The sequence below is a fragment of the Rhipicephalus microplus genome, chromosome 8 (assembly GCF_043290135.1).
Source record: "Rhipicephalus microplus isolate Deutch F79 chromosome 8, USDA_Rmic, whole genome shotgun sequence".
NCBI classification, from domain to species: domain Eukaryota; kingdom Metazoa; phylum Arthropoda; class Arachnida; order Ixodida; family Ixodidae; genus Rhipicephalus; species Rhipicephalus microplus.
In genome coordinates, this window is record NC_134707.1 from 34,936,845 (window position 1) to 34,964,083 (window position 27,239).

The following is a 27,239-nucleotide window of genomic DNA, read 5'->3' on the forward strand; positions in this document are numbered from 1 at the left end:
TGGTTATTGTAATGGGGAAAAGGAAACTTCAAATATTGATGAATATATAGTAATTATTCATTCGACAAGGAAATATGAGTGGACCATTATAATGATTAGACCATGGCGTTCCAGACACTGCAATCACACTTAACTCCGTCTTTAGTATAAGGCAAAAAACTTGTTTAACTGCGTTCGGAAGCGCTCTGCTGTCATTTGAGCGTCCCCGCGTCCCTCGCTCATGCTCTTCTTCTTTCTCGTTTTCTTGTCCCAGCCCAGAACGTGAAAAATATTCAACATTCCCGGCCGCGCAAAGTTAAACACATAGTTCAAGTGGGTACAGTTTTTGTATCGGCCTGATCGCAAGGTGACCGCCTTGCAACTGGATTTTGCAAGAACGAACGAGACCGTCTGCACTGCGGTACACTTCCGTGACCCTTGCAAGCTTCCATAGCTGGCGTGGAGTGTTGTCCGCATGCACGAGAACGATGTCCCCTTGCTTCAATGCTGTATTTGATTTCGTTTCGGCAAAGTGTGCAGATCGTAATTGCAACAGGTAGTCTTTTTGCCAACGCTTCCAAAAACTTTCAACCAGCAGCTTCCTGTAGTTGTGTCTGCGTATGACGTCTGATCGTTTGGAATTACTGTTGACTTCGTCAGCGGTCGCATACGGTATGGAAGTCAGTCTTCGTCCAAGGAGAAGTTCGGCTGGCGTCAAAGTGCAAGGTTCTCCTGCATCTGTCTCGATGAAAGTCAGAGGCCTAGAGTTTACGACTGCTTCGACCTCCGCCAGCACTGTCGATATTTCTTCGTAAAACAGATGAGCTTTGCCGATAATTTTTCGCAGCGGAAGCTTCACTGATCGTACAAGGTGCTCCCACCATCCACCCCACCAAGGAGCATTTGGTGCTATAAACTTCGACGAAATGCCGTTGGTGCTGAGTTGACCAGCGACGTCCTCTTCAGAGAACATTTGGTTTAGCCGCTTTATGTCTGCCGATGTCTTGTGAAAGCTTCGTGCGTTGTCAGAATAGATCAGCCTAGGTAATCCTATCCGAGCTGCAAATCGTCGTAGGCACAGCAGGAAAGCCTCGGATGTCATTTCCGAGACAAGCTCGAGATGCACGGCTCTAGATACGGCGCACGTAAAAAGTGCAACCTAGCACTTCGTGTCCCCTTTCTCCGTGCGTGCATACAGAGGGCCCGCGAAGTCGACTCCTACAACTTCGAACGGGTTCGTTGGTGTCACTTGATGACTTGTTAACGGAGCAGTCTCAGCAGTTCCTGGGCCCGCACTGAAACGCTTGCATATATTGCAGCCATGCAGCACTCTTTTTACCAAAGAGCGAGCACGACAAATCCAGTAGCATTCCCGAAGCTGCGTAAGTGTATCTCTAACTCCTCAATGTAAGACTTGAAGATGGGCTCTGTTTGCCAAAAGTGTCGACAAGTGGTGGCTTGTTGGCATTATGATTGGGTGCTTGACATCTTGTGTGGAATGCATGAGAGATAAACGGCCTCCAACCCGAAGAATTTCGTCTTTGTCTATGTAAGGGCGTAGTTCAGCGATTCGAGATGTAGACTCGACTGGTTGGCCGTTGGTAAACGTAGTGAGTTCTTCAAGAAAGCCTTGCTCTTGTGTACAGCTTATCCAATACTATTCAGCGTTCAGGATTTCTGTTGCGACGAGATGTCCTGTATGGTTACTTATTTTTTTGCATCGGTCAGTAAATCTGAAAATCCATGCAGTGACTCTGAGTAGGTGCTGAAGCCTGCTGTACCGTTGAATATCAATTATCGGAACTGAGAAGCGTATCATTAGTGCAATGTGGACTGTTGTAACTTCACCTTGGGTGGCTTCCGCTATGTCTAGTTCACAGAACTGTAGGGGCCATTCAGACATCGGTTTAGTTAGCCACTCGGGACCATGCCACCATTTTGAGCTGCACAGCAGTCTTTCAAGCGTCGCGCCACGTGTGAGTAAGTCAGCCGGGTTGTCCGTTCCAGGACAGTACCTCCACTTTGATGGATAATTAGTGCACCTAATTTCATTGACTCTGTTGGCTAAGAACTGTTTCCACTTTTTGACGTCACCTTTTATTCATGACAACACAATGGCGGAATCTGTCCACATCGCGTAGTCAACTTGAACATTCCTCAAAGCCCTTTTCACGTATTCCAACATTCTTGAGCCGATTAAGGCAGCCAGCAGCTCCAATCGCGGCAGCGTTGTCTCCTTAATGGGTGCTACACGGGACTTCGCAATCAACAGTATCGGCTCCTCAGGACTTGATACGACGTATATTGCTGTTCCGTATGCCGCTGGACTGGCATCGCAAAAAACATGTACTTGAAGCACATTGGTCTTCCTTGCTCCGCCACCCAGATAGCGAGGAACGACGACGTCTTGCAGTTGCGGCAGCTGGATGACCCAATCATTCCATTCTTTTTGCAGGCCATAGGGTAGGACTTCATCCCAGCCAATTCCTCGTATCCACAGTCTCTGAAATAATATTCGTATGGCAATAGTATATGCTCCTACAAATCCCAACGGGTCAAATGTTCTTGATGCTGACTGCAAGACAAATCGTTTTGTACCCGTCTGTGCTGTCAAAAACCGGAGTAGATTTTCAACCGAAAAGTTGAATTCATCCTTTGCGGGATTCCAAACCAAAACCAGGACCTTGACCGACGTTTCGTGGAGAACGACTACCTCATTACTAGTAGATTCCAGTTGATTTTCAAGCGTGCGCGTCAAATTTGCTGAATTTGTTGTCCATTTTCGCAATGTCATGCCGGCCGATTTCATTATTGTGCGCGCTTCTCGGCATAGTTTAGCGGCTTCCTCTTCTGTGTCGGCACCAGTGACTAAGTCATCCACGTAAAACGACTCGGCAAGAGTTTGCGCTGTTTGTGCCATTACAGCCGGTGCTCTTTTCACGTGGTAGAGAATAGTAGCTGTGAGCAAAAATGGGCTACATGTGGCTCCAAAACGCACTCGTGTCATCCTCCAGTCTTGCAGCTTGCCCTTGGATAAATCTCCTTCTGCAAACCAGAGAAAGCGGAAAGCGTCTCTGTCGTCCTCCCGAATCGCAATTTGAAGGAATGCCTTTTCTATGTCCGCGATAACTGCCACCGGGTGCGTTCTGAAGCGTAGCAGAATTTGCACGAGGTCTTGGTATAAGTTGTCACCCTTTTGAAGGCAGTCATTAAGTGATTTGCATCCTTTGGCATGTGACGAAGCGTCAAACACCACTCTCATTTTCGTCGTCAGTGCTTGTTCACGCATGACTTCCTTGTGCGGCATGTAATATAATTTCGTCACCTCTGCAGGTACGTCATTGACTACTTCGGCGTGTCCTGCCCTCAAGTACTTCCTTATGGTACGGTCATACGTTTCGAGCGGTCCTTTTCTGGAGTTGAGACGGTTGACAAGCTTGTCCAGTCGAGTAACGGCGACTTGCCTGTTGCTTGCAACCTCGAAATTATCCTTCCAAGGGAGGGTCACTTCATATCTTCCGTTTATAAAGCTAATCGTTTGCTCAAAATGCCTCATGGTGTTGCTCATTTCAGGTGGCTTGTTTATCGTGTCCGTAATTCAACAATAATCAATAATAAGATGACCTACGAATAAAGTAGGTGAATAACTAGGAATGTAAGTAAATAAATGAATGGTAACTAAAAAACTAGAATTTCATTAGTTAAAAAAAAGAAAATCTAACAGGCGAACCTCCTTGTGTTTCTGAGAAATTCACAAACTACTCTCCACACACTCATGTTGCTGTGACCTAGAAAAGAAGCCCCAAGGGAAAGGATATTTTCAGAATTAAGGGTGAAATATTTAAATTTCTGAATAAAGCTTCTAAATGTTTCTTCTTATGCCTTGTGAAATGACGGCAAATAAGTAAAAATGATCAATGTTCAATAGCTCTCGACGGTAACACCAAAGGGGCGACGCCGCCTGACCAGACCTGTTTATATAAAAAGTACGAGGCGCAGTTCGGCGTTGAAACTTGATGATGCGCTCTTACGATTCGCGAAAGGTGCACTACTTAATACTCCAAGAAAAAGGAAACATGATCACATTCATGAATTGGTAATCCAATATTCATAAAATCCTTGTGTAATGAACATAATCAAATAGGAATTCAGTGACAGTAGTTCGCAAGAAGGCCAGTGGCGCTTGCACAGCCTTCAAGGACGATGAGTCTAGACAATGGCACCGTATACGTTCCTCTGACAGCGGCGGGTCATCTAAATTGTTGATTGTATAAGAGAGGTATTGTCTTTGCATGCTATTGACTTTGCATGCTTTAGTCCGGGCAGCCGCACAGGGCGTGTCGAGCTGTCTCTTCATTTCCGCAGTTTTCACAGGTGGTGGTGTCGTCCATCTCTATGCGGAGCGCGTACGCGCGGGTAAACGTGACGCCCGACATTAGTCTGCACAGAACAGTAGCGTCACCTCATGGAAGCTTTGTTGGAAGCCGTAAGATTATCGCAGGATCAAGGGATCCTAATCTCGCATGGGTGGAAAGAAGCTCAGAGAGGCAGGATGCCACTTTTTCGACATCACAATGCATTTACGTTGTCATATACAGGGCTGCGTGCTGAGGAGCCTAAGAATTCGAACCTCCACTCCCCACCCGAGGTACTGTTGAGATAGGTTTTATGGAATATAAACATTGAATCATACGTTGTTTGGCGAAGTAGTGAAGACCTCCAGTAAGAAGTAATTCTTAGTGCGTGCCTGGCTCCGGCGATGTGGCTTCTTCGGCCTATGTTCTATCGGCACGCGATGCGTACGGCACGAAGCACGGGTTCACCGAGTTTGACCAAAGCTGAGCTTGAAGGTAAGGATCACACAATAATTCTTTGCTGTGTTTTTACCCCGAGGTTTGATTCTGTGGATGTAAAAGCGTTCGCGGCAACTAGATACGCATCTACAATCCATAGATCAGAAACCAAGTGGGTTAATTACCGGCATAAAGCAGCGCCTCCAAGGTGTGAGATCTGCACACTCAGCTCTATCACAACGCATTTTCTTGAATCGAAAAATTGGCGGCACCGTTTTCATCTGCACCATGCTTGACCACGGAAATTAATCTCTTAACATGCTGTAATAGCCCTTAGTGTGCAGGTGTGCTATCTAAAAGCTATTGCTTGCGACTGGTCTTTCTTTCGCTCTCCCAAACATACGCAAACAACTATCGAACTTAGCAGTCCTGTTGCCTATTTGCCTTTTAGAATGACTGTCAGCTGGCCATTTAGTAGAGGTTTCAGCATGAACCTATAAGCTTTGGTGACCACTGCACTTTATTTGCTGCTCCTCATAGGCAGTATGCAGTATTGGCAGCACAGGCTCTTGCTGTCGGTTGCTTGCTCAGGTGGCACACTTTGTTCGATCTCGGGCGTTTATATCGAGAATAAAATGACTTATGAGATTAGCTCCGGTGTCTTCGCATTTTCTCATCACGGAGAAATTTTTTCCTGTCTGCGTAACCTGAATTTCAGTAACATATATTCTTCCATAAGTTGATATTTTTTCTCATGGGATGAATTTCTAATAAAAGTGCAAGAGCATTTATTTTGGAACTGTACGTCTGACAGAGTCACGCGTTCCCTGTGAGGCATGCAACAAATTGTGCGAGAGCACGAAATGCACACACCTGGATTAGGTTTTGCCGCTGGCTTCGATGGCGTCCACCACCAGGACCACTTCGGCCAGGACCAAGGCCAGGCTGCGTAATGAGATACGAGATATAATATATATATATATATATATATATATATATTGCCACCTACCTTTAGTAGTGGGTGGTATGCCGAGGTGAAGGCTCACACCACAAAGAAGAAAGATGTGCGCGTGGGCCCCCGCTCTGACAAAATATATATATATATATATATATATATATATATATATATATATATATATATATATATATATATATATATATATATATATATATATATATATATATATATATATATATATATATATATATATATACATATATATATATATATATATATATATATATATAGCAGTGGGTCGGATACTGCCCACGGCAAGTTATCTTTTCACCCACTTTTCTTCATATTTACAGTACAATTTGGTCTAATATCTTCCCTTATACTTTCCTTGGCATTATTGTCTGTTTGATCACATTAATATTTTGTAAAAACACGGAAAAACGAGCCCTTATTTATACACTTCTTTCCGTATTTATTAACGAGGGTCTTGTACTAGCAGACTTAGTGCCTTTAGGCTGTATACGAGGGACTATTGGTCAGCTGCCCACTCGTAAGAACTTCACGTGCTACTTCACGCCAAACAGCCTCAAAAGATTGTGCCACACTCGCCGCCATGGCTACTGGTGGCGCTGGCTGACACTCTCACGCTTAATTCACATATAAACCCTATAAAGTGGCCGGGGGATAGCTTTCATGGAAGCTCAGTGGTAGAGCATCGAACGCGTCATTCGAAGGTCGCAGGCTCGAATCCTGCCCACGGCAAGTTATCTTTTCACCCACTTTTCTTCATATTTAAATTACAATTAGGTCTAATATCTTCCATATGTCTATTAGATCTAATTGATTGATATGTGGGGTTTCACGTCCCGAAACTATCATATGATTATGAGAGACGCTGTAGTGGAGGGCTCCAGAAATTTTGACCACCTGGGGTTCTTTAACGTACACCCAAACCTGAGAACACGGGCCTGCAACATTTCCACCTCAATCGGAAATGCAGCCGCAACAGCCGGGATTTGAACCCGTGACCTGAGGTGTCAGATCTTATATATATATATAGATATATATATATATATATATATATATATATATATATATATATATATATATATATATAATATATATAATTCTAATAAGAATCTAATTCTAATATTATTCTAATAACTTCCCCTATACATTTTTTGGCATTACTGTTTGTTAGATCTAATTATTATTATGTCAAAACACGGAAAAACGAGCCCTTAGGTATACACTTCTTTCCCTTATTCATTAACGAGGGTCTCGTACTGGCAGCCTTGGTGGCATTAGGTTGTATACGAGGGACTATTGATCAGCTTCCGGCTCGTAATAAGTTCACGTGCTACGTGATGCTAGACATGCGCATAAGAGAGTGTTTCACACTCGTTGCTTGGCTAATAGATGGCGCTGACTGACACTCCTACTTCTAAATTCACATATAAACCCAAAAAAGTGGATGGAGGGTATTCTACAAAGTTACCAGCATGCATCAGTCATTGAATATTCTGATTTTTAATATTTTATTTTGAAATTAAAGATGATTATTTATTTTATGTCAATTAAAAGTGATTTTCAGAACGAAATCTGTGAGATAAGAAAGTCCTCATTTGGCATTTGCCCTAAATATTTCTAGCTTTAAGTAACTGCAGGCTGTTATTGACCACTGATTAAGTTTCATTGGTCTCACAAAGCAGCAGAACAATATGTCATAAGGAGAGAGCAAGAAAAAACCTCAAAAACAAAACGCACATTCTTGACATACCATTCACATACGGCCAGGATGCCAAGCTTAACTAAGATAATATGTGATGTTGTTTTACGCGAAGTGAAGATCGCAAATCGCAACACTTGCTTGTGGGATATTTTCAACCTCGCTTGTTATCTAACCAAGAAATCTGACAATTTTAACACGCAAGTGTGTTATGCTGGTGTCCACTAAGACTTCAGCGATGTACGTATTTACACTATTTAAATAAGGTTATATTATTAACGATACCATACGAAAAAGCAAATCATTTTATAAAGTAAATAAAACCACCTCTCGTTTAAGGCAACCATGTCTAGATGCGAAGCAGTGAGTGCTAACGCTTACACTGGTGGCGACGTCGACGCTGGCGCTCATCGCAACGTTGCGCAGGAGAGAAACCTCGGGAGGCGCAAACCACACAGTAATGCTACGGAGTTTCCTACTGGGGTATGCCAATTGCTGCTAATGGGCAGTGAGAGACAGAGGACTCCGAGAGAAGTGATCAGAGTAATGGCATTGCTTAAGAGCATTTATGCCAAGATTTATCTGGCTCAATGTTCTGAAGATAAAGCGGAGCTGAAGGGAAGCCTGTGTTATTACGTGCAAGTAATCCATACGTAAACGAACTTCACGATGATTTAGCAGGGTTTCGCAGAATTTCGGAGTACCTTCTTCCGCCTCTTCGTGTGTCTTCGAGCACTGACCTCATACCCAGTTTGATACCACCTGTACATTTCTTACCTTTTCCAACTCCCTAGTATGCTAAACTTAGCTATCACATATACTTGGCTTATGCTATACGTTCCCTCTCGCGATGCACTTGCCCTCTTCCAGCTCTGCTATGTTGCTTACATAGCAGTGCTCTTTGCAAGGAAGTAGTGGACCTTGTCCACTTTCTGTAGCACACGCCCATTGGGATTATTGTAGACTACTACTACATTTTCATTGCGAGACGCTTTAGGGGGCTGGGCTTTCGTATGGTGTAATGTGCTAATGTCATTGCTTAGCATAACACTCTTTGCGTAGTATATTGAGCGCCCCCTCCCCTTCCAGGAAGTCTTTTTTTTTTGTTTTGATTCCCGTGATGATGTAAACTCAGAGCACAGTGGTGCCAAGAAGTCTCCTTCCTTTTTTTCTTAGCGCACCTTGATGACGGGAACTTAGTATCAACGGCAAAAAAGAAAGTTGCCCGAGCTCGGTATAACGCACGCAATGCCACGTATAAAACAAAAAGAGAGGAAGCAAAAGCGAAACAAAGAGAAAGAGAAAGGGGAAAATAAAAAAGTAGAAACAGCGAGAAAAACAAAGAGAAGAAGAAGGGGGAACAAATATTTATTAGGAGTTAAGAGACAAGAAAATACAAGAGGAGACAATAAAGAGGGTAAAGGAAAAAAAAGCACATGGTTGATCTCTCGCTATTAAAAGTCGGTGTGACATGATAGTGAAACGTGTCCTTACATATGTATTTGAATGGTGACTGTACATTGATTGATTGTTTGAAAACCTAGCGACCCTGTATAAGAGATGTCTCCTGACGGGAAGAGTACCAAAATATTGGAAGAATGCTAACATCAACCTCATACTTAAGAAAGGAGATGACAAGGACTTGAAGAATTGCAGGCCATTCAGCTTGCTGTTCGTAGTATACAAGCTATTTACAAAGGTAGTTGCTAACAGAATTAAGACGTTAAAATTGAATCAACCACAGAAAGAAGCAGGATATAGATGGCTTCCTCAGCAATCGACCACATTCATATTATCAATCAGGTAATAGAAAAATGCTCAGAATATAGCCAACGACTATACGTAGCCTTCATAAATCACGAGAAGGCGTTTGGTTCTGTAGAAATATCCCAGTCATGCAGATACTGCATAATGAAGGCGTCGACGAAGCATATATAAACATCCTTGAAGAAATCTACAGGGGATCAAGTGATACGATAGTGCTTAATAAACAAAGCAACAGAATACCAATCAAGAAGGGTGTAAGGTAGGGGGATACAATCCTCCAATGGTATTTACCGCGTGCTTACAAGAGGTTTTCAGAGACCTAGAATGGGAAAAGTTATGCATAAGAGTTAATGGAGAGTACCTTAGTGACCTGCGCTTCGCTGATGAGGTTGCATTGCTGACTAACTCGGGGGCGAATCGCAACTCATGATTACGGAGTTAGACAAGGAGAGCAGGAAAGTAGGTCTTAAAATTCATCTGCAGAAAATGAAAGTAATATACAACAACCTCGGAAGAGAACAGTGCTTCGAGATAAGTGATAGCGAACTTGAAGTTGTAAAAGACTATGTCTATTTAGGACAGGTAATAACTGCCGAAGCGAAACACCAGACTGAAGTAACTAGAAGAATAAAAATGGGGTTGAGCACATTTGGCAAGCACTCTCATATCACGACAGGAATATTGCCACTATCCCTCAGGAGGAAGGTATACAACAGCTGCATCTTGCCGGCACTTAGCTATGGAGCAGAAACCTGAAGACTTACAAAGAGGGTTTTTGCTTAAATTGAGGACGACATAGCGTGCAAAGGAAAGGAACGTAATAGACGTAACCTTAAGAGACAAGAAGTGAGCAGAGTGGATTAGAAAACAAACCGGGGTTAAGGATATCATATTTGAAATCAAGAAGAGGAAATAGACATAGGCCGGATATGTAGCACGTAGAGAGAATAACCGCTGGTCAATAAAGGTAATTAAGTAGATTCCTAGAGAAGGCAAGCGGGTAAGGGGGAGACAGAGGGTTAAATGGGCAGATGAGAATAAGAAGTTTGCGTTTATAAATTGGCAACAGGAAGCACAGGACCGAGTTGGCTGGCGGAACATGGGAGAGGCCTTTGTCCTACAGTGGACGTAGTTAGGCTGATGATGATGATGATGATGATTATGATGATGATGATGATGACGATGTACATTGATACAATAACCCTATCACACAGGCACTTAAAAGCCTTTTAGGCAAATAGACTTCTTGCGAAAGGAAGCCGAAGTGTTGCAGAAAAAGCTGCCCAGCTCGACCCTTTCCTTACTCATGCAAGCCTAGTGTGAAGGTGTCTAAATTTTTTGTACACCAAAGTTAGAGAGTCGGACGTGGCGGAATTATGTTTTATATGATACTAACCCTTTAAGCACTCCTAGATTGCTTTATTTAGTCATATATATCATATAAAATTAGTATGGGTTCAAATACTCGTACAGGCAGGTTCATAAAAGCGCATCTTGCAAGATTTCCGACGACATGTTCACCTTTTCACAGGCAATTTGCTAGCTAGCACATAAACATAAATTATGATGTACGGTTTGCTATAGTAATATTCACATAACATACCAAAAGGTCGCCACGCGAGTAAGGATACCACATTCGAAAGAATGAGGATCAGCATAAAAGCACACTTGGTCATGCTGGTGGGCTGAAGAGAGTGAAAGGAAAGGAGTCGGGATGGTCTTTTATACACCCTGATTGATAACACCAACGTCTAGCTGCCAAATTGATTACATGGCAGGCTGTATGCTTGTGAAGATCAGCCATTGTTTTAGCTAGATTCACAGTGATAATTTGACTCCAGTATACATAGGTCGGTCGCAGTCTGCTAAATGTACATTTCTGAGCATAACTAAGTAACCAGCATTAAAATACAATTTCGAGGTTAAAAGCTGTTTGGTATGTTCTTTGATTTTGTTAGTTCCACTTCAGAAGTCTGTATCTCATAGAGTACCATGGTCAGAATTTTAAATTCAACAGCATAAGTGATATTCAAAACCTGCCACTAATCTATTAGGAAGAGATCGAGTATATTTGTTACCAGTTGTGAAACAATTACTCCAGAAATAACTCAAAATTTATGCGACCAAGAATAATAGCTATTTGCAACATCAGATATAAATAGGATGCGCAATTTAATAGTCATCACGTAACGACTTGCCGACTGTCGTCCGGAAGACGTTAAATATCATAGGTAAAATAAGTATGCACAAGCTATTCTTGATACCTTTGGCTAGACGGCATGAAGACGTGGCTCAGACGATGACGCAAAGACGATGCTTGATCAAACGCAATAGACTCTTGGTTCTCGTGACGCTTTCGTTTGATAAATAACCAGAAAAATGGCAGTTTTGAAATGCTCACAGACAACTTACCGAATGAAACAGTCAAATGTGCAAGCGCTAGACGAAATTTACAGAATTGCTAATCAGTCAAACAAAAAGAAATATTTTTGCCTAACTTGTATTTGAGTCCTTTCTTGGACTTGTGATGTGCAATCTTTTGAACACGAAGTATTAAATTATAGCGACATTGTACGGCTGACGTCGGTAGCCCCAATGCATAATAAGTATTACGTACGGCGTCCCCTAGATGGACTACATGGTGGCTGGATGCCACTGTTGCTGGAACACACATTACAACCCTAACAAGAGAATGCACATCGATGCAGTTTTTCATTTACAGACTTTACCATTAAAAAGGTTCCAGAAATTTTACGTCCTCTATAGCTGGGACCCCGAAAAACTCGAATAAAATATTCTAGAAATTTTACGTTCATTATTATAGTTCAAACGTCCTTTGAAGTGTTGTTTTGTGCGTTTCGCACCGTTGAAACGCACTGGACATTGCCCCCCCCCCCTTAAAAAATGCCACTAATACCTCGATTCAAAAAGACAAGTTACAAAGAATTGCGAAAAGTAATTTTAATGGTCATAAAAGTAAGCTATTGCGACTGTGAAAGGCTGCTTTTATAGTTCGACCATGTGAAAATTCGAAACGATAGGAACTATAGGCTTCGCTACACATCGGTAGAAAGATAGCTGGTGGACGGTGCGAGAGGTGTAAATTATATGGTTGAAAGGTGCCCGTGAGCCTGCCTGTTTTCCTGTAACTAGCACATTCAGGAGATCCTCCTAGCGTAGCCTACACACCATACATATTCGTGCACTCGCCGCGGTGGTATAGTGGGTAAGCCACTCGGCTGCCAACTCGCAGGTCGTGGGATCAAATCCCGTCCGTGACCGCTGCATATCCGATTGAGGCGAAAATGCTTGAGTCCTGTGTGCTTAGATTTAGGTGCATGTTAAAGAATCCCAGGTGGTCTAAATTTTGGAAGTACTTCACTACAGCGTCTCTCATAATTGCAGTGTGGTTTCTGGACGTTAAACTGCAACAAATTATTATTATTATTATTAATATTATTATTCATATTATTATTATTAATATTATTATTATTATTATTATTATTATTATTATTATTATTATTATTATTATTATTATTATTATTATTATTATTATTATTATTATTATTCAAATATGGGAAGATATAAGCCGATTGATTAAAGTGATTGTAACGAGGTACCTGGCAACAGCGACGTCATTAGTTCATCAGCCCAGCCTATTTGCCTGGCCTGGTTTGTGAAAGTGGCACATCGCACTCTAGTGTCGGCCAAACACCCTCTGAAAACCTACTACGCAGTGGTAAAGCTGGTTATTACTGTCAACACACCAACGTCTGCCGAAGGCTGCACTTAGTAGCAGAAATTTTCTTTTAATGCAAGGGGTTAACTAAATTTCACTGACGTTCTTTTCATCCTAAAATTGATAATGGTATAAGACCTATGACAAAAAGACACAGGAAAACTAATTGAGCCCACAACCTATTGGTCCATGACAACAGGTGCCTAGCGCTCTGCCCAATGAACCACCGGCACACATGCGCAATGTGGTTTGGTAGAAACGCTTTGGTTGGGTATAGGCGTTGTCTGGTATGACCACCTGAAAGCTTTAAAGTGAAGTAGAGCGTCTTGACACTTAGCGCCAACAATGAGTGGTTCGGTACTTCGAGCAAAGTGGACCCTTTCGTGTAAATATTGTAGGAAACTCAGTGGTAGGTGCATTGTAGCGTATTCAGTGATTTGATGCAGCGACGATGTTTTTGGGCGCCTCTATTTCGCGTCATGTTAATGTGTGATGGATCGCTGCCAGAGTACTGAAGATTTTACATGTCGTAACCCTGCGATCCCTGAGAAAAGACCTAACGTACGCGTGGAACCGTTGTCCTAGACCAAATCCAATCACGGTCAAATCCAATCCACGGAATTTACCTTGGGAGCGAGAGGCACCCCACAGGGGGCAGTTATCTCTCCTCTACTCTTCAATATTGCCATGAAGGGCCTCTCGGAGCGACTCGCTATGGTGCGCGGGGTTAACCATGCTCTCTACGCGGACGATATCACCGTGTGTTGCATGGGAGGGTGCGACGCCGGGGTAGAGCAGGCGCTTCAAGAGGCATTAGACATCACGGAGAACTTTCTGGTCGATTCGGGCCTGAGCCTTTCATCGGCAAAGTCTGAGTTACTACTATACAGACCCACCCGACAAGGACTGAGGAACCTCACTCCTTTAGAACAGATTCCCATAGCTTTGTACACACAAATTGGGCAGAAAATACCCAGGGTGGACTCCATCAGGGTCCTCGGACTCCTGCTAGAGTCCAAGGGGGGCAACTCACGGACTATAGCCCGCATCACCTCCAAGACGGAGAACATGCTTAGGCTCATACTCAGGGTCTCGAACCGCAGGGGTGGGCTGAGCGAGAGCAATCTCCTTCGGCTCTATCATGCATTTCTCATGAGCCACATTAATTATATCGCTTCGGCATTGCGCTGGTCCAAAAGAGAAGAGGCAAGAATTGATACACTACTGCGCAAAAGCATAAAGCGAGTTCTAGGCTTGCCTATCCACACTAGCACCGAGAAGCTCCTACAATTGGGCATGCACAACTCCCTCTCGGAGGTGATCGAGGCCCAGCAGATGGCTCAGGTCGTGTGACTATCGTCCTCGAGGGCTGGTAGGCGCATCCTGGAATCCATAGGCTGCGGTCCTATGGCGACTAACCAGCGTAATGTAACACTACCACCCTCGATCAGGGGCACGTTTTCGGTAGTTCCACTTCCAAGAAATGTCCACCCACAATACAATGTAGGGCGCCGCATAGCTCAGGCCCGTTCCTATTAAAATCAGTTGCAAACAGACCGCATCTCGCGACCTTTGTCGATGCAGCCCAGTACGGGCGTTCGGATCGCTTCGCAGTGGTCTCGGTCGATCATAGTGGCACACTCCTATGCTCTGCCTCAGTTAGAAAAGTTTCGGCAATGGTGGCTGAGCAAATCGCCATCGCCATAGCAATGAAGGACCCATCGCGTCCTAATGTCTTTACAGATTCGCGTTCCGCAGCTAGGGCTTTCGCCTCGGGCTCGGTCTCGCGTGAGGCAGCGGACATCCTCGGCTGTGAGGGGGCTGCCGGGTTTCACACCATAACATGGTTCCCGGCCCACATGGGGGCCAACGTACATCCTGATGTCCCCAACGCCAATGAGTTTGCCCATGACCGTGCGCGAGGTATCGCTCATGCACCGCGGCGGTCCCGGCGGATTCGCAGGCGGGGACGCCGGAAGATACAGGGACCCGCTACTCACTTTCCACGAGATCATGACTCATTATCATCTATCTCGGAGGGCTTTTCCACTTCCTCATCCTAAACTTACGTGACCGCAGTCATCGGCCTACAGGATGCTCCAAACGGGGTCTTTCCCTTCGCGAGGCAGGTTCAGTCATTTTTCGCCCAACATCGAGCCGCTTTGTCCGGACTGCGGAGAGGCGTATTGCTCATTACCTCATATGCTCTGGCAATGTCCTGCGTTACGTGACGCAGAGTTCAACAAAGAAGAGGACTGGGAGGAAGTCCTTAACAGCGGCGACCTCTTGGTTCAACTTCGGGCTATCCAGAGGGCCTGCGAGAGGGCGGAGGGCCACGGTCTTCCGGTCTCTACGTGGGAGCGGCCCGCGACTGCTACGGATTCCCCCTAAACGGGCCGTTACAACGCAGTTCCTCAGGACCTCAATAAAGTTCTTTGTCTGTCTGTCTGTCTACATGTCGTAACAGCGTTTCTTTCCCGTATTCAACTTCAAGAGTTAAAATACTGTCTCCTCAAGAAATAGCTTCAATAGGGGCACAAATAGGGACGCACATTGAGTGCTTCTGGGGAGGCAAAAGACACGTTACCATGACACGGAAAGTCTTCGTGAATTCACGGCAGCTTAAGCTACGAAATCTTTCATCCTCTTGAAGCGCTTAATAGTACGTACATAAGCATAGGCATAGTGTTCGAGAGAACACAATCTGGAATCTTTCTGCTAAAAATGACGACGCCTCGATTGAGCAGATATTGAATACCAAGTTTAAATATATGCCTCGCCATTAATATTCTTTGCACAATCTGCTGGAAAAACCCAAGCATTTTGTAGTAGGAAATGCTTATCGCATGAGAGCAAGCTTTTTTCAAGCTGGTAATAAATTACAATCGCCAAATCTCCTTATGTGGACGAGAATCAGTACGTTTATCTTCCGCACACGTTGATTCTCAGCATTGAAATTTGTTAACATATGGTAGGACGCAAATGCAGAGAAGTCAAGTTTTTTTACAAGGTTGGAATGAAAATTTCACACAAATATTTTATTGAAAGAGAAATATAATACTAACAGTATTATGAAATAGAAATGCTCCAGATTATACGTACCTGCACGTGCTTCACTTAAAGCTCGTGCTGTAAAAAAAATAATTCTTAATCTATATTTCTCAATAGGAAAATCCTAAATGAAAAAAGTATGTTGCTGGATAGACATAGACAATTTTATGTAGAGAAAGCTAACATAAAAGCAGTTGCTCATTCTTTTTGACTTCCTAGATTCACTTCCTGGAGCACCGTAGTCAGCTACGTACATTAGGTTCTTCTAAGTGGTCGGTTTTCTAATTTTTCTCGCACTCTGGACCGCAACGATCACCCAAACACAGAATTCAAGGACAACGCGTGGCGTACTCTAGCAGAAACGTGGACACTGCTTCTGCAGTCGGCATACGATCATATAATTTGCGCTGAGTAACACGAAATAAGCACTCAACTTATGCAGATTGCGTTGAGCATGCGATTTTTTTTCTTGTTTTACTGGCTCTGTGAGGCATTCATTGTAAACTACGTGCACATATACTCTCCTGCGTAAAAATAATTTTGACACCTGCATCCCACAGCCTCAGTATTTCCTATTTCATTAGAACAATTTCATTTTGCGGGCGTTGGCAGGGTACCCAAACTTATAGCACTGCGTTTGCTTTTATAGTTTTTTTTTGAAGTTGCACTTTCTGCCTTGATGGACATTAAGCTTGGTTTTAAGAAACGAGATCATAGAGGGCAAAAGGCCGGCTTTTTTCACATTTCCCCTATTTTGATAATTAATTTTTCACTTCTCACTCTTTGTCCGTAGACGTCTAGTTGGGTTTGCCACCAAAACTTTCTGAACGCAATATATTTATTTCAGTCTGCTAAACAGTAAAATAATGGTTCTACGCACTTCTCGCCTGTAATTGCAAAGAATCGCTATTAATTCAATCAGTCTGTCCCTAGAGGTACACACGTGAACAAATACATAATCATTTTTTCAAACTATTCTTTGAAGCTTTCACAAACATGAATATTTTGTGTGTGTGTCTCCGCTCGGGTCTGTGAGTGGCTTGAATGCCAATGCTTCGGGCTTTTTACCACTCTACACCTGTTTTCTTGTATTCATATTACGCATTTCCAATAAGTTCGCATATCCTAAACTGAACATTTTTGTTTCACTGTTTTTTTCTTTGAAGAAGTTCCAGAACTTTGAATGCGAAATTGGAGGATGCAAAGCGTGTTCCGTCATTATTCTTGTAGAGAACGCTTACGCCAGTTTCTACTGCGATATCAATTAGATGGACAGTCTCGGCTGGTTTTTGCCGTTGTCGTCGCCGCCGCCGCAGACCTTTCCGGCTGGGGTCGTCTGCGTGCGCGCTTATCTCGTGAGCGAACCAGAGGGGAGAGGGGTGCGGGGTGCGCTCAAGGTTGCTGCGCTTTCGCGAGAACATGCAGCGTGCGACTTCTGCCCCCACAGCAGGCGGGAGCTTCTACGGGCTGGGATCTCAACACACACACACACAAAAAAAAAACAGTGCCAAGAGTGTACCTGGGACGGCCGTTTTCTTTTACGCCAGCGTTTTGAAGAGTTACGTGAGATTGGATCGAAATCTGTTGACTGCCAGCCTCACTTCATATAACATTGCCATTTTTCGCTATGGCCACGCCGCAGAAAACGTGGTTGCTTAGCATGACTACCAGAAGTTTACGTGTTCTCAACAGGCAAGCGTTTCCACTTTATCTTGACAACACTGTGCCGAAAGAGGCTGAATACATGAAGAAACATCCTGGCTGTCGATGTGCTGTACCTGAGTGCGCTGAGAACACTGCAACAAGTAACACAACTTGGAAACATTGCAGTTAGGTCGATCATACCAGCCGATGGTGCGAACACATCAGGCTAACGCAGAAAACTTAGCATAGACCTTCCAGTGCTTATAAAACCAGCGAGTCGAGAATAGTCAATGTTGGGCGCCTTGGAAACAGACGTTGTGAGAGTAACGTTCAAAGATGACTGTTTCTCCGCCTACGTGAAAGATGGCCACTTTCCTCAACAAGTTCTACTATTTATTCCTAAACTTGTGCAATTTTTCAACTGTCAGAACATCGACAATGTAAAGAGTGTTTGCAGGAGCTCCACAGCATGTCCCCGGTGCGCAGAACCGCACTTGGAAGAGAACTGCAGCGCAACCCCACTGAAGTGTCCTAACTGTGGGGGTGCTCACAGGGCTTCTTCTGAATGTCTTCTGTCTTCTGAATGAATGTCCGCACATAAAAAAAAATCTATATAGAAGCAAACGACACGATGCATCTCAACCCACAAAAAAATCTACTGAGAAAATTCAGTGAAGGCGATGTCGACGTTTAAGGTCTTCACGAAGGACAGCGCCAACTTCAGCAAGTAAGCCAACGCATCAGTAAAAACCACTAGGTGCAGTTTCCAGCCCGGCAGACGCTGAAGTTGAAAGAGAGCAAACGGAAGATTAATCGCTACCAAAGGGTGACCTTAACTCACGCCCGCATGACGCGTAGAATAACCGCAGCAGAAGCCGTCGTCATCGGAGCAAGCTGCTGCAATGGAGGACTTGCACAACACAGATCAGGAAGTGATAGCTCTTCTGCGAGCCTTCAGTAACGCCATTCACTTGCTGTTAAGCAACATGGATACAACGTCAGACAGCATTGCACTGCAAGTACTGAAGAATGCTTATAAACTGAAAGGCTCCAGTATATCGATCCAGAATGACTATTCCCAAAATACGCTGATAAAGAGAAGACACCTATGGAACAGCGCAAGGGCTGAAAAAGAGCAGGGGGAAAAAGCTACCTTAATTAATGACAAACTTCGGGTGGGCAATAAGCTTTTCTTTTGGAATGAACAGGAAAACTCGAGAATCCAAATTCATGTTGACCAGGCTACCTCGAGGAATGTCTGACGCTCACTCTTAGCACCTAAATGAATGCATGTCCTAAACATTAATGCTCGAAGCATTGTTAACAAGTCTGAGAATCTTGAATGGCTTAGCTTGAGTTACAGTCCTCACGTAGTTGTTTTAACTGAAACCTGGCTGCATGACGATATTGATGACACAGTCGTTTTCCCTCCATCTTATCAAACCTTTCGTCGCGATAGGTCTTCGAGTGGGGGGGGGGCGGAGTTGCAGTTTTGGTTAACGAAAACATATTTGCTGTTCTCTTACGTCAAGCTAAGAACTTGGAAACTGTATAATTGAAACTTACTTGCTGGGGTAAATAATTTTTGTTGTTTGTGTGTACCGAACCCCTAACTCGCCTGCCCAATTTCTTTCTCATTTTTGCGAAGATATTGCATCCTTTAAAAGTACCATTGTGATGCTTATAGGTGATTTTAATCTCCCAGGCATTATTAGGGAGAACTCGTCCTTCTTTGTCGAATCCAACTTGCACGTGGACTACTTACTATTATGCTTTATCATAACTTGCAGCAAGTTGTCAAACAACCAACGCGTATTCACGATACGTCAGCACCAATTCTCGATCCTATTTTTGTAAGTCGATCACTTGAAAAATTTCCTGTCTCTGTTTTAACTGGCATTTCGGACCATCAACTCGTGTATTTCTCGTATTTATTAAAACCGTGTGACGTCTTTAAAAAGAACACAATCACTAATAAAGATTATTCTAGAACCAATGAACAAAGTGTTTTAGAGTATCTTAAAATAAGCCTTGACAGTTTCCAAGGCCATCATATAACAGTACACTTTGAAACCATTTTGAAGAAATTATCAATCATTGCCTCAACAACTTCATCGGAGCAAAACTAAATGTACATCTAAAGCTACTCCTTGAATGACAAGAGGTATCTTGCAATTTCAAAGAAGAGTTAAGCGCTTAAGACGGCAGTGTGCTTCACGTGAAGCTTTTCAACAAATGCAAGACAGCTTAAATCTAAAAGTGAGCCATGCTAAGCGTTCGTATTTCCAGCATCCGCTACTAGAGTTTATTCGCTCCACGCCACAGAAGTTTTGGGGGTTTTATAAGAAAAAAGAACCAGGAAATCAGCCACATTTTACACAAGGAAATCATTTTTAACGAAAAGCACAACATTGCGGATTATTTTAATGAATACTTCCACAGTGCTTTTTCGAGTTTTGATGCTACTACACTTCATAACCGTAGACCATACTTCCCTACTCCCGCTGTTGTATCAATGCCATGTGTCGTTTCTATGCTACTTAACTTTAAAGCTAAATATTCCTCTGGTCCAGATGATATACCTAATGCTTTTCTGAAAAGATATGCAGAAGCGTTAGCACTTTTTATAGCTCAAATATTTCAAATGTCCCCGTCTTCAGCTACACTGCCTAATGATTGGCTTTCGGCACGTGTTGTACCCGTACTAAAAAAGGTGACTCCACACTAGTAACAAATTATCGCCCTATGTCACTAACCTCGTCATGTTGCAAACTACTTGAACATATCATAGCTATGGAAATAATAAGTTTTTAGAGGATAACAGCATACTGTCGTCCTGTCAACATGGCTTTCGCAAAGGTTTCTCTACTATGACACAGTTACCAACAGTTGTTCGTGATTTTGCTAGTGTTCTTGATGAGTCAGGCCAGGCTGATGTAATATTTCTAGATTTCAAGAAAGCATTCGATCTTGTATTACATAGCAAGCATATGAAAAACTAGAATCGATTATTCTTCCTGCTTATTTAGGTAATTGGGTGGCTGCATATCTGAGCAACCGCAGTCAGGTAGTTTCTATTAATGGCCACTTATCTGAGAAGCTACCAGTCTCATCTGGTGTGCCTCAGGGCGGTGTCCTTGGCCCCTTATTATTCTCTATATTCATAATGACATAACTAACGAAATTTATTCCCCTATTCAAGTTAAAATCTTTGTGGATGGTCGTGTGCTATTTAATAAAATCAAAAGCCACGAAGATCAAGCATCGCTCAACAATAATCTCCAAAGTATTCTTTCTTGGTGTGATCGGTCGTGCATGCAGTTAAATGTCAGTAAAAAAGTGCATATGTCAATAACTAGAAAGAAATCTAAAAAAAAACTTTCTTTTGGGTACAAGCTGGGTTTTGAAATGCTTGCAGAAGTGAAGGAGTACAAGTACCTCGGAGTCACAATAACTAACAACCTTAATTGGAATAGGCACATTACCAACATATGCAACTCTTCGTTCAGAAAACTTTGTTTTCTCAGACATAAACAACAGGATGCACCATCTAGCACAAGGTTGACGGCTTACACTTTACTAATTCGGCCTAAACTCATGTACGCTAGGATTGTCTGGGATCCGTGCAGAAAAATTAATATCGATAGACTGGAAATGATTCAGCATAAAGGGGTCAGGTTCATTTATTTTAAATATTGTTATAGCGACTCTTCCGCTAGTTTAATGATGCAGAATAGTATTCAAACACTACACCTGTGCAGAAAAATACAGACACTAAAATTCCTGTTTGAACAGAAAAATAAACTCTTTGCCATAAACCCAAGTCCTTATTTATTGTCGCTCACTGATCGAACAACACGGCATCGCCATGCTGGCTCTCTGACACCCTATCGGACATGCACTATTCTTTTCAAATATTCCTTCTGCCCACGAACTATCACCAACTGGAACAACCTACCATTTCCCCCATTACATAACGACGATTTCTTAGAACATGTTACTATTTGAACTTCTGACCATGATGTACCAATTTTTATAGCTTCATTATATGTTATCATTTTGTTGCTTGATCTATAGTTTAAAAAGCCAATGTCACTTGCCTTATCTCATGCCTCTTTGTGTATATATGTGTGACGTGCTTTTACCACATGGTCTTATTTCAATGTGTGAAAACTTTTTGTTTGATGTTTCTACTTTTCTGCTTCACCTCGACGTACCACTTTTAAAGAAATTATGATTGTTTTGCCTTATTTTATGCTGCAGTTTTTTTGTACACATGTCAGTGTTAATTTTTTTGCCGAGTATGCGATTTCTCTGCCTTTATTTGCTTTAATTGTGTCCTTTTGCCCTTCCTGCTGCTTGGGTCTGTAGTATTTTATAAATAAATAAATAAATAAATAAAAATGGCAGAATATCCATGGAGTGAATGATGGAAAGTGGGGCGAAGCATTTGTCCGTCCATGCATCTGTCTGTGTGACAGTCCATGCGTCTGTTCGTGCGCCCGTCCCTGCAATCGTTCATGCATCCACCCCTGCGTCCTTTCATGCGTCCATCCATGCATCTATCTGTGTGTCCGTTCGTCCATCTATTCAACACTCCAAGTCCCATCATCTCGCATCTTTTTATCATATATTCCCCATATAGAAGCACCGCCATTCAGTGGACATTCCAAAAACAAAACGAGAGGTGGAACACGCACACTTTCTTACGGCTTGCGCTTCGGGTCTACTTCTCACCTTCAACCACCTTGAGTTCATGGTATATACTAGTTTACTGTATTTATGGCACTGCAGCCGAATGCTCGCTAAACCTTTTTAAAACCAAGGTGGTTACGCCCAGCGAGTATAACGTAGCAACCTTTTCCTGTCAGATAGTGCTCAATGTACATGCCAGTGGCTGCTAATGTGAAATAAGAGACAGGAGGATTCAGCTTTTAATTTGTTACGGCTTGCGCTTCGTATCTGCTTCCCCCCTTTGACCACCTCGAATTCATTCATTGTATATACTAGTTCATTGCATTCATGGCCCTGCCGCTCAACGCTCGCTAAACCTTTCTAAAACATAGGAGGTTACACCAAGCGAGTATAATGTAGCAACCCTTTCTTGTCCAATAGTGCTCAATGTACATGCCAGTGGCTGCTAATGGCAATCGCAGCGTGCGCGTTGACTAAAAGCCGAATGCTCCTGTCTCTCATTCCCCATTCGCAGCCATTGGTATGTACATTGAGCACTATTTGTTATTGTTAAACAACGCACAGAAGAAATTTCTTACCGGCACCTTCTTGGAGGTCAAATGTTATACCTATTTCGGGTATGTGCCACTAGTGGTTACGTACTACGAGAAACGCACAAGCCACGCCATAAGGAGCTTCGCCCCTAAAATAAATAAAATAAACATTTTTACGCCCAGCACTGGCAGCACTTGAGTAAGCAGTGGGAATGTCTGGGGAGTAAGTAAGCGGAATGCCAAGTGCTGCGAGCCCAACACTCGCAGCACTTGAGTAGAAAGCCACTGTCTTTCAGAAGAGAGGATGCAGGCAGCGATTTCTCAAAAGAATACCCGGGAACGGACATCATGCATCACTTATTTCCGTTGGTTTGTGTACACTAATATATTTCCCATCATTGTACTCTGTGAGCCAAATTCGCCAAATGAAATTAGACTGTCTCATTACGAGCCATGCATGTCATTTACACCACTGTGGACAACAGCAAAGTTCTCATGCTTATTCACCTTGACCTCACCTACTTTCATCAACCAGTGTCACCTAATAATGACAATCAGTATATATTTAATACAGTAAAGAAGAGGCTTGCTGTCATGATTGTGCATGCCTACCTATCTCCGTCAAGCCGTTTGGACCATACAAGACTACAAGGCATCCTATACAATCCTCACTCGTGCAATTCAACCGGTGACTTCTACGCTCGTCTTAAAATCTGGGGGAGTTTGAAGACAAATGCTAAAGGAAGAAAGTTAGTGTTCTTCACATACAACAATGAACTGTTCTTGCTTAATAACGATATAATGAAAAGTTTTTGCGTGGTTCAAGGCGTAGCAGCTGTCCTGGCCTGGCCTTTGTCTCACAAGCCTCGTCAGGCGTGCTGAGTGATTCCCAGGCATAGAAACGCATAGAAGTGACCACATTTTTACTCACGTAGAAATTGAAGGACTATCGCAAGCTGAGGTATGCGAGAGTGTTCAAAGAGGGGACTGGTTCAACTTTAAGTCTCGCATCGAAGAGCAATGTGAAGCAATTAGATCTCTTGACACAGGGGAGATAATCAAAAACACCATACACGATACTACGTGTACTCTCGCTAGCTCTTTTAAAGTAACAGATTTTGACATCGAGTTAGAACAACGTAGAGCAATCTGACGTCCTGCTGAACGAAGATACCGACACATGGAAGCAATGGAAGACTTATGAATCACTCGACGTCTACAGAAGAAGATTCAGCGCCGGATAGATAAACTGGGGCCACAACGTTGGACTGCTTTTGTGAGTCTCTTGACCCTCGCAAACTTTATCACAATCGTGGAAGAAGGTACGAGGTCTCCGCACAAAACCAACTCGGTGGTGCCCTTTCAGGGCTCTCGCCCTTTCACAACAGAGACGATGCATCGGTATGGCAGAAGACTTTTGTGCCAGATTATCTAAGCCACTCGCAGAGCCCAATAGCCACTCGCCCTCGACCAGCTGTTCACAAACAATAAATTCCCGCGTGGATTTGCCTTTTTCTATCGATGAACTCAGAGTAGAACTAGCTTTGTGTGGTGGCACGTCAGCAACAAAGCCCGATGAAATTTTCTATAGAGCTCTGTGTCACTTGGGTGAAAGCGCAAGAATACTCCTCCTAAAGTTACGCACCAAACCCTGGCAAGATGGGATGCTCCCAAAGAGCTGGAAGACAAGTCGCCTAGTTCCACGTCTGACCGCTGAAGCTCTCATTCTGCCGTGCGATCACGTTGGCCAGTTTTGTAGGAAAGGTATAGAGAGGATAATACACGCCTGGAGTGGCACTTGGAGTGCAACAGCACCTATCCAGATGCCGTGGAAAGATTCGGGCTTGGTCGATCATCGATTGAAAACGTAGTCGACCTGGTCACTTATATTTAACACATGAAAAGCGGTAAGCGTCACTGTGCATCTTTTTTCTTAGACGTCAAAGAAGCGTATGACAACGTTACGCATGAAGCAGTCCTCACCACTCTCGAAGACGTAGAATAGGTAGTCATATGTATCACTGGATATGTAGTTATCTGTCAATGCGGTCTCTCATTGTGAGTGCTATAGTGGACTAGAATATCACATTCTAGTTCACTATAGTGAGCACCAAAAAGGGTTAAATCTCTCCACATTACAGCCACCATGATGTCACCCCAGGCTGGCGTACTCAGCCCTGTGCTGTTCAATCTTACGCTAATTGCTCTCTCTGAGCATCTGCCAAGCATAGTCGGGCTATCAATATCAGCATATAATATTTGCGTTCGGGCATCGGCTGTGGCACACGTGAAGTGGCGAGTGAAGATTCAAAAAGCTGCCAGTAAAACAGCTCGTTGCCTCTAAAATTGAGGCTTGAAAGTTTCTTGCGAGGAACGTGCCCTCATAGCTTTTACACGCAAACCTATGAATAAGTACACCGTAGGAATTATTGGTCAAACTGTACCCTACATTCTATCGCACAAGCATTTGGGCATCATAAATGGCAGGACTTTATGATGTAGCAATCAGGTCCCGTACATGAAAAAACAATTTATAGGCACCTGTTATCTACTGAAGTTCTTTGTCGCGGAAGCATTAGAAATATCACCCAGGGCAATGCTACAGCTGTATAGGGTAGTTTTTCCCTGCTTCCTGTGGTACAGCTTACTGGCATTCACCAACACAAGCAAAACAAGCCTACGAATGTTGCAGAGAATTCAGGCCCAGGCAGTCCCAAAGGCTTGCCTCATAGTGCGAGGACGATCCCTTCTATAGCTATTGCTGGTAACCACCTTATCACGACAAATATTCAGATTGAGACATTCCGGATACTTATAATACATATTTCCCAAACGCCCTGCTACCACGCAGCCTTTTTTAACAGCAGAGGCACCACGTTTGTCCTTTTACCAAACGGTAACCACGTATCGCTATTCTATGCCAACCCACTTCACAGTCAGAGCGTAGTCTATGACTCCCCCTTTGTGCCTGACTCAGAGTAACATCAGGCTAACAATATTTGGCACCCAGAAAAAAGCAAATATGTCACCACCTGCTCTTAAGCATCTTGCTCTGCTCCAGTTATAGGAAACGTACCAAGGCTATATGCACGTATACACTGACAGCTTTTACAGAACAGTTCAAAGGCACCTGTTGTGATATCAATAAAAGCCGTAGACAGCAAATTCAAGACATCTCACCTTATGACATCGATGGGAGTGGAGCTCACAGCTGTTCATAGACTATTGCAATTTATGAGTGATCAACGGCCCCAAAACTGGACAATTTTTTGTGATTCCAAGGCGGCACTGAAATCCCTTCTGTCACCTTTATGCCATGGCCCACACGGACAACTTGTGTTCTAGATTGCAGGAGAGGTTCACCATTTAACTGAGAAAGGACATTAGGTAGTCTTCCGATTTCTTTCAAGTCATTGTGAAATAATTGGCAATGAACGGGATGATAGAGGAGCCTCTGCCCTTACTGAAAGCAATAAAATATCAATTCCACTCTCCACAACGTGCGCTCCAGCACTTCGCCGAGGAGTCACTACTATGCTGTGTAGGTTATGGTGGGGTGTCAAATTTACCAATGCGTACGCGTTCCGCATAGGAATGGCTGATGCTACAGCCTGTGACAATTGCGGGAGTGGCAGTGTCGAAATAACACGGCATGTTCTGCGAGAATGCCCACAGTAGTGCTCGCAGGACAGTCGCTCTACAATGCATTAGACCAACTGGTCCAGCAGGCTTTTTCAGAAGGAAGACTAGTGTGCTACTGACATAACTTTATGTCGCAGAAGGAAGTTGTGAGGGCGCTCCTGCGCTTTCTGTGTTCTACTGGTCTTTCCTTCAGTATTTTGGATAGAACATAACGCTGACATAAATATTGTCCTTTCGGCAATTAGTGAGCCCGACTACCCTCCCCCCTCCCTATGTGACACGACACGACACCAGAAACACCTTTTTATATGAGCCATTATTGCGTTCACAAGCGAGCTGGTGACATTTGAGAGCTGTAATTTCGCTGCTACTGTAACTGATGCTTATGACAACAAAAACCAACCATTGTTCACCGAATTAAGAATGCATGGTACTTGGCGCACTATAAAGGTTTTAAAGTGAAGAAGATGAAATCCTTTTCCAGGACAGACCAACAATCTAGTGGATATCCTTGGCCCTACAATTTTATTTATTATATAGTAAAACTAGCATCCTTGCAGGGTAAACGAGGCTTTGAGTGCCATAAATATGAAGCAGATTGAGCAGACACCTTGCCTTTTAGCGTCGCTGCAACAAGTTAGCGTTTTGGGTTATTGCAAAGCACTAGAACAGACCATCACTAGAATTATTCTTATGCAGATCTCCTCAA

General features: G+C 43.3%; 1 protein-coding gene and 1 long non-coding RNA gene across 2 annotated transcripts in view; one reads left to right on the plus strand and one right to left on the minus strand.

Moving 5' to 3' along the window:
* LOC119185012 (uncharacterized) overlaps positions 1-10,919 on the minus strand; it is a 22,304-nt gene extending 11,385 nt beyond the window's left edge. Inside the window, exons 1-2 of the long non-coding RNA XR_012885553.1 lie at positions 10,830-10,919; positions 5,646-5,717 (exon numbers count right to left, since the gene is read on the minus strand). This is a non-coding gene — a long non-coding RNA (uncharacterized LOC119185012). The remainder of the gene's footprint in view (positions 1-5,645; positions 5,718-10,829) is intronic.
* Positions 1-27,239, plus strand: part of LOC119187091 (rab-like protein 2A) — a 290,773-nt gene that overhangs the window by 7,500 nt on the left and 256,034 nt on the right. The gene's annotated exons all lie outside the window — the stretch shown is intronic.